Source organism: Aristolochia californica, unplaced genomic scaffold (assembly GCF_029961685.1).
Source record: "Aristolochia californica isolate CCGP_79_NKW_82.1479 unplaced genomic scaffold, dmAriCali1.0.hap1 SCAF_15, whole genome shotgun sequence".
Taxonomy (NCBI): Eukaryota; Viridiplantae; Streptophyta; class Magnoliopsida; order Piperales; family Aristolochiaceae; genus Aristolochia; species Aristolochia californica.
The window spans coordinates 4,367,486-4,378,017 of record NW_027181826.1 but is presented as its reverse complement, the minus strand read 5'-3'; the positions used below and the strand labels follow the sequence as shown (position 1 = coordinate 4,378,017).

Sequence of the window (10,532 nt, the reverse complement as noted above, 5' to 3'; positions counted from 1 at the left end):
CATAGGGCCTTCAAATGCAAGTTTTAACTCTTTCAATATTAATTGTGTTAAGAGAATAGTCCGATATGGATTAGTGAGTATAAAAATTTTGAGTTTATTAGTTGGGCAAAAAGTTTTCTAAGTTGGCTAATCATTTTGAGATTTTGATTTGTACCCAACATCACGTGGTATTTGAGTCTCGGACCCAATTTCACATGGTATCAGAGCAGGTACTCATATCATATGTGGCGTCAACCTAAATTATCCACATGTAGAGGCTCAAAAGAGGGTTCCACGTGAGGGGGTGAGGGGGAGTGTTCAGGAATAGTCCCACATGGATTAGTGAGTACAAATATCTTGTTTTTATTAGTTAGGAAATTGGCTTCCTAAGTTGGCTAATCATTTTGGAGGTTTAAAAGTAACATTGCTACTCATGAATAGAAACTCTTCTCCCTATTTTTCCATTCTGTCACTTGATCACCTTAAAGATGAGGATCCAGTTGTCCACTACAGTAATTCGACGGAGCAGCAGAGAGATCCAACCTTCCTTTCCATTCTTCGCCAGGTTTCAGGGTGATCGACTTCTCCGCATCTGCAGAGTCCACACACAACATGTGCTTGTACTCTTATCATAACCAAAATCAACCATTGCCTTTTTCTTCCTGTACCATGGATTCGACCCATCGTCAGCTGGAAGTTTTTCTTTGTGGTGCCCAAGTGACATCGTGGAAAAATTATCATGGAAGAGTTACTATTCTTGAGTAACAAGCTTACTTTTAAGCCTCCAAAATGACTAGCAAACTTAGGAAGCCTCTTTTCCAACTAATAAAATCAAGATATTTGTATTCAGTAATCTATGTTGGACTATTCTTTAACACTCACCTTCACGTGTAGGCCGGCCCTCTTTTGTGGCTCCACATGTGGATAATTTGGGTAGAGGCCCTCAAATCGTGAATTCATACTAGCTAAAAACCTACACTCGGTTTGATTCTTCTGTAATCCAAGCCATAACTTGAGTATTTTCTTGATCCCACTTATCAAACAACGGACTCAATAAGTCAAGTTCATTTGCTACACTAAAAAAACTTTTATTTCCTCTTTCCAAAAGTTATGATTTGAGTTGAAGTAATCCATTCAAGGTTATTTAGGTCATCTACTTTCACAAAGATAATTTAGGTGGCTAGATGATTTTGACCCCCAATTTTTAGAAGTCACTTCCATAACAAAACTAGCTGCTTTTGCCATTTCAATGGTCTTAGTATCGAATGTCATAAAACCATAAAAAACAATAACTTCAAATCTGAAAAAAGCAAAAGTCCAATAACCACAATTATAATCAAAACCAATTTTAAAAAGCTAATTCAGCACATACTTACTAGTGCAAAAACTAACTTAATCACAAGTTTCACTAGCTCCTCCGGTCAAACAACCAAAAACAAGTTAATAAGCATCAATTTCTTAATTCTCTAACACATATCTAAACTATCTCTAAGCATTCAGAACAACACATCCTAGAAACATATAGCAAAAATAATATTGATATAATGTGATCCGATCTAAATTTGTGCCTAACACCCAAACATAAGTTCCACATAAAGATAGGTTACTATCTATATATCAGGGACCAAATAAAATTCAAAATCTAACCGTTAAAAAACCACAAAGGCATGTATGGCAAAATAAGAGAGAAAAACTTCCTCTTTGCCTTTGTACAATCAACTTACGTAGTCAAATTTTCTATCAGTCTAGTTGTTGTCTTGATTTCTCTATAACTAAGGAGATATGAGTGAAAAATAAATAAATTCTTTAATCGATACTCTTCTTATCTACTACAGTTTTGATACCATATCATTATGTTGAGAATAGAGGAGAATATTATAATAAAGAAATTATAACACAAGTAAAGAAAGAATAATAGATTTTCCACTCCAATTTAGATTGTGGTCTATCTATAGGTGTATGAGAGGTTCACTTTTATGCATTGTTTTATTCATATCCACCTACCTCGTTGCTACACCAGTCACAACTGCTACATATACATACTTTTAAGACACTTGTTCTCCTCTAATTACATGTATGCTTCATCTGACACAACTGCTACACATGCGTACTTTAATACTTTAGTTCTCTTCTAATTACATGTATGCTACACCTGTCACAACTGCTACACATGCATACTTTAATACTCTAATTCTCCTCTAATTACATGTATTATGCTACCCTTCTAACCTGATTAGTAGAGGTTTTTATCTTCGTCGATCTTCAACAGATATATTGTGATACATTTTTAAAGAAAATATTGAGTTTTTAAAATAAATATATTTTTGAAGGGGTGTTGTCCCTTCTAGTTTATTTGAAGGCACTTTGGAGTAGAAAGGGTATAGGAGGGGGAAGTGCCCCCATAATTAATTTGCTTGCAAAAGGACCCACGTTTGAGCTCGATTTTATTTATTTTTGGATCATTTCAAAAATTTCAAAAACCGTCTACAACACTAAGCTATTTGTTTTTTGAAATATTTGAAAAGTATTTCAAAAAATTGTTAAAGAGTTTAGAAATAAAAATTATCACTATACTTTTTATTACATAATATTTATAATAAATAAAATGTAAAATAAATATATTAATTAATTAAAAATATTACCTATTTAACACCTTTAGTTATCGATTTAAGACATTTTATAATTTAAAAAATAATTAGTAAGTTGTTTTATAGTTTTCAATTTTTTTTGTCGGAACACTTTGCATTAACTTAATTTATTAAAATAAAATTTAAAATATAAATATTAATTATTAAAAAACTTCTTCAAATATGATTAACACCTATGATTATCAATTTAAGATAGTTTGAAATTTAATTTTTATTAAAAATTTATTTTATTTTTTAATAATCTTATTTGTCGATTACGTTTCATTTATTTTAATAAATTTAAATTTCATATATTAACTAAGAAAATATATCATTAAATATTAAAAAATATATTTTAAAATTATAAAAATATTTGAAAAAATTATTAAAGTTTTTTAAAATGTTATTTGTCGGTATGTATTTTATTTCCTTCTATTATTTTAATAAATTATAAAATATATATTAACCTATAAAAAAATTATATTATAACCAATTTCAAACCTTTCATTATTGATTTAATATATTTTCAAACCATTAAAATATTTAAAAACACAATTTCATTTTAAAAAATCTTTTTTTATCGATACACATTTTATTACCTTATAATTATTCTAATGGAATTTAATAGAAAAATAATTCAATTTAATTTAATTGACACTTTTAATTTGATTACTCCAGTCAACCAACCATAAAAAAGTTTTTCTTTAATTTAAAACTATGTAACATAATATAATAATACACTTGGAGAGCTATTAAGACTCATTTTGTCCATTTCTTTACGTCCACGATTTTGGTGATGTGTATATTGCCAAATATGAAACATATTGAATCACATAAAAAACACTGAAAAAATAAATAAGCTTTGGTGCAGCATTTTCTAAATTTCACCTTGACTAGGAATACTTTAATTGTTGTTTAAAATTTTAGTAATACTATACCATAAATGAAAATTCTCTCTGTGATCTTTTTCTGTAAAGCCTAAAAGATACACCTCTAGATTCCAATTCCCAATCGTCTGCCACATGAAACCTCGGAATTTCCCAAAAGCATCTAACAAATCATAAACAAAAGTCCCCTCAAGTAATCAAATGAAGGATACTGAAGAAGATGCGAAGGAATGTGTAGATCTAGCTCTCGAGTTCCCGTTTCCTTCGCTTTTTCTTTAGTTCTTTTGATTATTTGAAGTATCTTTTGATTACGATTTTATAAGTATTTTTGGGAACTTTTTCGAGGTTTCGAGGTGTTTTTTAATAATTATTATTTAAAATTAATATTTTCTTTTAGAAAATTAAAGTTAATGAAATGTGTTCCGACAAAAAAAGTTTTCAGAAAATTATCAAAAAATTTCTAATTATTTAGCCGGTAGACGAGTGCATTTTGTCCGGCGGTATTTTTGTAAATATGTTAAACAAGTTGCTTATTTGTCTAATTATTATGTTTAAGAACTTTATCAGCTTCCGGCCTCTGTTTTTTTATTGCTCCTCGACTCTTTCGTCGTACTGCGGACGGCGCGATATAGGGTTTATCGTTTAGGGTTTGGCGAATCGTCAAGCACGATGGCGCTTTCCTCACGCTCCCAGCTTTCTCTGCAACGAAGCCTCTGCCTCAGGCATGATGACGCTTTCCGCTTCTTCTTGTTCCTCTTCTTCTCCTCCTCCTTTCAAGCCATCTCTTTCATCTCATTTGCCCATAATGTTGCTCAAAGATAAGATCGTGGAGAAGATTTGAGCGAATCGTGTCACTTTGGTGATACGGGTTGCGGTAAGTCGGTTTGATATAGCTTATCGATTTCTTGCCGTTCTTTTCAGTTGGTGAAGTTTCAATTGAATAACGCAGCCACTGATTGTCATCTTCCCAGTCACTTCACTTTTTATGTTTTCACAATAAAAAAACTTTCTTATTAAAGCGCTGGTTGGATCATTTCTATCTTATTGGCCGTTATTCCTTGTTTCAAATTCAGTACATTCATTGATTTTTGCCTGTTTTCCCTTATAGGATTTACATACACACGTATCACTGTCTAGAGTTAATTCTTTGTTCTTTATGGAGAAAAGTATTTGCACTGATTCTGTTTCAATTTCTGTATGAAACAGATATGTTTTTGCTTTTCGCTTACATATCTTTGTTTTTTTAAAAAAAAATAAATTTCCCGCTTCTTCTTGTGAAAGTTAAGAATCGGTCATCGATCAGGTTGCAGGGCTACTGTAAATGGGATAAGAAACAATGTTGGAAATTGCCATCCTAATGCTTCAATCGAGTTGAATCGGTTATCTATCTCATACTTTACTGGGCATTTTGATTGGGTTAAGTAGATGAAACTGAGTTTGCTAAAATGAGAACAAACGCACATTCCATTGGCGCATGATATGTTCTGACAAATTTTTCTGCCTCTCAGAGGGCACTAAACATTAGGATGCTGTAAAATATGTGATGTTTTGTGGCCACTGCACCATAAAAAGCTTCACAATAGGCAAGGAAAACGAAATGCTGTCACTATAGACTTAAAGGGCACATGAATATCAGGAATAGGGAAACCGCCATCCTATAGATGGTATCCGTATATGGAAATGAAAACGAAATGCTGTTACTATAGACTTAAAGGGCACATGAAGTATCAAGAATAGGGAAACCGCCATCCTATAGATGGTATCCGTATATGGAAATTAGGAGTTGGCTGTTTGGGAGAAAAGCCATGCCATGAGCAATGGACAGTGCTATTCATGATGTTGCTGTCAATGTATACATGAGAAGGTCACATATGAAAATGCTGGAAAGCCATGTAATTATGTAATCAATAGTTTAACTTTGTACTCTTTCATCAGGAGCAGATACAAAACCATGGTTCTTGTACCATAAATGTGTCAAATTTTCCAGATATGATCCAACGTGGAGATGTCCATTTGTAAAAGTAAGAAATGCTTACTACTACATTTTCCATATCAAACAGATATATGTTAAAAAAAACAATATAGGCAATTGAAGGGTCAGCCAACTTGGCGTTTCTTTGGTCAAATTGTTGGAAGTGGGAGTATTGTCTGGTTATGGCCTCTCAGATGGTTTCAGATATTTGAAAAGGGTGTTGATGCCTGTTTGAATGAACAAACCTATTGGAACTAACTTGATTTATTCAATTTTGAAAACAATGGTTTAAGCTGCTTGAGCTATTAAGAGTGTTTTGATTGTAAACTATGGGACAACTAGGTCTTTAGGTAAACTTCATCTTATTTGAAGACTTTAGATACAAAAACGAACTGGTCAATGATGATTAAATAGAGTCAGTGTAGCTAGGTTTTGGCCATCCTTGTATTTTCTTGAATATATATTGATGAGTGTTAGAAAGGGGATGTATTGTCATTTTTTCCCCTAAAAATAGGTCATTTTGTTCTTCTATTTTAGCCATTTCATTTAAGATTGAAAGTTTTATTTTTATCCTCTTTGACATTTTTTTACATTTATAATTTCTTCATGCTTGACATTCAGTTGTCTATGGATTATACAGTCTCATTTGTCAAGGTTCTCAGATTATCATAATATGTAGTGCTCATGGATGTGTGGTTTCTCTTTCTCTTTTTATTTTTTATTTTTTCTGAATAAGTTACTATAGTTTCGCTTAAAGGATGTAAGTGTTGAGCAAACCGATCACTCTTTCCTTGAACATAACTGGAGGTTTGCTGCTTGCAAACTTGTTGAATAATTTGGGATAATTTTGCCGAGAAAGTATAAAATGGTTAATTGCCTACGTATCCTTGAAATATCACATAATTATCTGTATATCCTTGATGCTTACATATCCTTATGATATCACCAAAGTTGTCAACGTACGCCTACAATTAAATTAGGTTACTTATCTTTAACTTGACGTTGTATGTATACATGAAGCATCCTACACCTTATCTATTATGTGATTTTATGAATTGTTCAATGTGGGCGTACGCTAGTAAAATGGAATCGGCGTAATGTACGCTCTGAAAAAGTGGTGTGACCCAGCTGTAGGTTCATTTATTTGGTCCCATGTTGTTTATGTGAGTTCATGAATTGCTCATATGCACATATGTAAAAGAGATAAATTTATTTTTATTAGGGATTTTTATGAAGATAAAGTTAGAGTTAATTGAGCTTGTTTTATGGCAGGGGATCAGGGTATGTAGGCATTGATTCGGTCTTTGATGATAATTTTTTTCTTCTTGTGGATTGTTCATTTAATTTTTTTAAGCTTTTCTCTTTACATTTGTTTCATGAAAGTTTGTGTGGAAATATAGGGTGATATTGGCTACCAACATTGCAGAGTCGTCAGTCACTATGCCTGAAATTGCCTTTGTCATTGATTCTTGTTACTCTTTACGAGTCATCTAGGATCTTGACAGAAAAAAGGCGATTGCGGAACTTGTTTGGGTATCAAAGTCTCAGGTACTGAATGATGTAGCTAAGTTGCTTGTATTTTGTGTTTTTATTTTATTTTTGCGGTCTTCCCATATGTAGTATACTCATCAGATATCCTTTTCTAATGGATGTTTTGTAGACCGAGCAACGGAAAGTTTGAACAGGAAGAACTTGTGATGGTGAGATCTACCGATTGGTTACTAGATCATTTTACAATAGTTTTACTAAGCATGAAAGACTTCCATATTACGGTAATCATTGGGGCAACATGTTGTAAGGATTTGTGACCTTTCATTATCTCTTTCAATATTATATCATTGGTGATACTGGTTCCCTTAATTCTATGAACAGATGAGAGTGCATGAAATAGGAGATGCTGCTAAAGACTATTATAATAAGATCTCATATGCCTCTGTTTATGAAGTCATGGATGAACCCATTCTTTGCAGATTCTTTGTTAATGGATCATGCAAGCCGGGTAGCCAATGTCTCTTTTCTCATTCTCTTCAAGGCAAAACGCTTGTTAATACATGAAAGTTCTTCTCATTTCAAGTTATTGGGACATCTTATTATCATTATTGTTGTTGTTATTATTGTTGTTGTTATTGTTGTTGTTGTTGTTGTTATTGTTGTTTTTTTTGTGTTCGTAGTTCCAAAATGTTAGTTGCTGGTGTTGTGCATACATGCGTGAAGAAGGGTGAGTGAGAGGAGAGAGGACATGGGAAACAAAAGGGTTTATTTGTCTAGTTCTTCCTATATGTGGCTTTGTATTAAGGGTAATTCTTAAGAATAGTTATAATGTTTTCATTAGAAATAAGAATAGATTTAAAATGAACCTTGTGGATTTATTATCTTTTTCTTGCTGCATGTAGTTCTGTTTATGTAGTGCCTCCTCGCCCCATCCTCTTTTATTGCTCACATAAGTTGGTTTTACATGTCTCCATAAAGATGTCTTACATGTAAATAAGAAAAGTAAATTCCAAAAATTTACATAATAACCTCACCACTATAGAGATACTAATCTAGACCCTTTTGTGTACCAAATTATTGGTTTACCCACATTAGAAAATTTAAAAATACTTTTGGTTTTTAACATTCCCCTTCACGGTGGAACATATATGTGAAGTAATCCAGTTTGGCACAAAACTTATTGAAGTGTTGCTTTCTAGCAGTTTTTGTAAACATGTTACCAATCTGCATTGTAGTCTTGATGTATGGGGTAATCACTTTGCCACTTATCACTGCATCCCTCATAGAGTGAAGTTATATGCGTTGGTTTTTCATGAAAAAAAAGAATATTTATAATAAAGATGGCTATTTGTTTATCACATTTATGTACCATAGGGCCTTCAAATGCAAGTTTTAACTTTTGCAATATTAATTGTGTTAAGAGAATAGTCCGACATGGATTAGTGAGTATAAAAATTTTGAGTTTATTTGTTGGGCAAAAGGTTTCCTAAGTTGGCTAATTATTTTGAGATTTTGATTTGTACCCAACTTCACGTGGTATTTGAGTCTTGGACCCAATTTCAGATGGTATCAGAGCAGGTATTCATATTATATGTGGGCGTCAACCTAAATTATGCACATGTAGAGGTTCAAAAGAGGGTTCCACGTGAGATAGAGTGTTAAGGAATAGTCCTACATGGATTAGTGAGTACAAATATCTTGCTTTTATTAGTTAGGAAATTGCCTTCCTAAGTTGGCTAATCATTTTGGAGGTTTAAAAGTAACATTGCTACTCATGAATAGAAACTCTTCTCCCTATTTTTCCATTCTGTCACTTGATCACCTTAAAGATGAGGATCCAGTTGTCCACTACAGTAATTCGACGGAGCAGCAGAGAGTTCCAACCTTCCTTTCCATTCTTCGCCAGGTTTCAGGGTGATCGACTTCTCCACATCTGCAGCTTCCACACACATGTGCTTGTACTTTTATCATAACCAAAATCAGCCATTGCCTTTTTCTTCCTGTACCATGGATTCGACACAACGTCATCTGGAAGTTTTTCTTTGTGGTGCCCAAGTGACATCGTGGAAAAATTATCATGGAAGAGTTACTATTCTTGAGTAAGAAGCTTACTTTTAAGCCTCCAAAATGACTAGCAAACTTAGGAAGCCTCTTTTCCAACTAATAAAGTCAAGATATTTGTATTCAGTAATCTATGTGGGACTATTCTTTAACACTCATCTTCACGTGTAGGTCGGCCCTCTTTTGTGGCTCCACATGTGGATAATTTGGGTAGAGGCCCTCAAATCGTGAATTCATACTAGCTAAAAACCTATACTCGGTTTGATTCCTATGTAATCCAAGCCATAACTTGAGTATTTTCTTGATCCCACTTATCAAACAACGGACTCAATAAGTCAAGTTCATTTTCTACACTAAAAAAACTTTTATTTCCTCTTTCCAAAAGTTATGATTTGAGTTGAAGTAATCCATTTAAGGTTATTTAGGTCATCTACTTTCACAAAGATAATTTAGGTGGCTAGATGATTTTGACCCCCAATTTTTAGAAGTCACTTCCATAACAAAACTAGTTACTTTTGCCATTTCAATGGTCTTAGTATCGAATGTCATAAAACCATAAAAAACAATAACTTCAAATCTGAAAAAAGCAAAAGTCCAATAACCACAATTATAATCAAAACCAATTTTAAAAAGCTAATTCAGCACATACTTACTAGTGCAAAAACTAACTTAATCACAAGTTTCACTAGCTCCTCCAGTCAAACAACCAAAAACAAATTAATAAGCATCAATTTCTTAATTCTCTAACACATATCTAAACTATCTCTAAGCATTCGTGACAGAACAACATATCCTAGAAACATATAGCAAAAATAATATTGATATAATGTACTATGAGAAAGATCCGATCTAAATTTGTGCCTAACACCCAAACATAAGTTCCACATAAAGATAGATTACTATCTATATATCAGGGACCAAATAAAATTCAAAATCTAGCCCTTAAAAAACCACAAAAGGCATGTATGGCAAAATAAGAGAGAAAAACTTCCTCTTTGCCTTCGTACAATCAACTTACGTAGTCAAATTTTCTATCAGTCTAGTTGTTATCTTGATTTCTCTATAATTAAGGAGATATGAGTGAAAAATAAATAAATTCTTTAATCGATACTCTTCTTATTTACTACAGTTTTGATACCATATCATGATGTTGAGAATAGAGGAGAATATTATAATGAAGAAATTATAACTCAAGTAAAGAAAGAATAATAGATTTTCCACTCCAATTTAGATTGTGGTCTATCTATGGGTGTATGAGAAGTTCACTTTTATGCATTGTTTTATTCATATCCACCTACCTCAGTTGCTACACCAGTCACAACTATTACACATACATACTTTTAAGACACTTGTTCTCATCTAATTACATGTATGTTTCATTTGACACAACTGCTACACATGCGTACTTTAATACTTTAGTTCTCTTCTAATTACATGTATGCTACACCTGTCATAACTGCTACACATGCATACTTTAATACTCTAATTCTCCTCTAATTACATGTATTATGCTAC

General features: G+C 32.7%; 1 long non-coding RNA gene across 2 annotated transcripts; it reads left to right on the top strand.

The window, feature by feature from the left end:
* The first annotated feature begins 4,104 nt into the window (after window positions 1-4,104).
* Window positions 4,105-7,806, top strand: LOC137952317 (uncharacterized). 2 transcript variants are annotated; one of them, XR_011112221.1, is made up of 4 exons: window positions 4,105-4,367; window positions 6,866-7,013; window positions 7,126-7,237; window positions 7,338-7,806. It is a non-coding gene; the product is annotated as an uncharacterized lncRNA (long non-coding RNA). The 2 variants fall into 2 exon arrangements; XR_011112220.1 differs by having other exon boundaries at window positions 7,126-7,806.
* Window positions 7,807-10,532: the final 2,726 nt, after the last annotated feature.